Source organism: Eschrichtius robustus, unplaced genomic scaffold, assembly GCF_028021215.1.
Source record: "Eschrichtius robustus isolate mEscRob2 unplaced genomic scaffold, mEscRob2.pri scaffold_350, whole genome shotgun sequence".
Lineage (NCBI taxonomy): Eukaryota > Metazoa > Chordata > Mammalia > Artiodactyla > Eschrichtiidae > Eschrichtius > Eschrichtius robustus.
In genome coordinates this window covers 208,948-209,867 of record NW_027175301.1, presented here as the reverse complement: position 1 = coordinate 209,867, position 920 = coordinate 208,948, and the positions used below count along the sequence as shown (strand labels likewise).

The 920-nt window shown below is 38.0% G+C and overlaps 1 pseudogene; it reads right to left on the bottom strand.

Moving 5' to 3' along the window:
• Positions 1 to 349: 349 nt before the first annotated feature.
• Positions 350 to 701, bottom strand: LOC137757782 (small ribosomal subunit protein uS10-like; annotated as a pseudogene).
• Between the last annotated feature and the right edge of the window lie 219 nt (positions 702 to 920).

The window sequence follows — 920 nt, the reverse complement described above, 5'->3', positions numbered from 1 at the left end:
GGAATTGAGGTATCACGCATTAATTTCATGTTTATCTTATTCAGGAACTGCCATAATGTTTTTCTCAGTGGCTGCACTATTTTACATTGCCATAGTCAGTGTATAAGTTTCTAGTTTCTCCACACTCAAAAACAATTATTACTTTTAGGGTTTTTTTTTTTTATTATAGTGATCATAGTGGGTGTGAATTGGTACAGCATGGAGTTTTTGATTTGCATTTTTGGAATAACTACTGTTGTTGAGTATGTGTACATGTGCTTTTGGGACATTTGTATATTTTTTTGAGAAACGTCTATTAAAATCCTTGTCTTTTTGTTTAATGACGGATTATGACTATTTGAAATGTTGATTAGGCGTCTGTAATGGTAACTTCAACTTCAGCTCAATACTGGTGGAAGTGATCTGCTTAACAATCTCAGAAGACTGTACAGGTTAGTGTAGATTGTGGATCCTCATCTGGATAAAATCCCAAGTCTTAGAACCTTCACCACAAGTTCTCCTTGTAGTTATTCTCAGGAGTCTTGGTAGACAACTGAACCTCTACTTTCATTTTGAGATTCTTTTCCTTTGCCCCTCTGATCAAGTTAGTACACACCTTATCCAAAGTCTTCACATTGTGGCTGGTGAGAGTGATTCCAACCCAGTGAATCACTACCTCTGGCTCTACGTCTAGGAGTCTTTCCAGTATCCTTAAAAAACATGGCTGTGGCGCACAGCTCCCTGATTGACTTATTCCTCAGAGAAAGTGAAACTCAGTGAGTCAGGAGCAGGAGCAGGCAGCCTGGGGCTCTGCTGAAGCAGTTACTGTGTCTTCCTCAAAGAGCCCTTGTCTGCTTTTTATTAAGGTAATGCTATTCACATAAAATAAAATCCACCATTAAAAAAGGTACAATTCATTATGTTCTTTAACCAGGATCTCT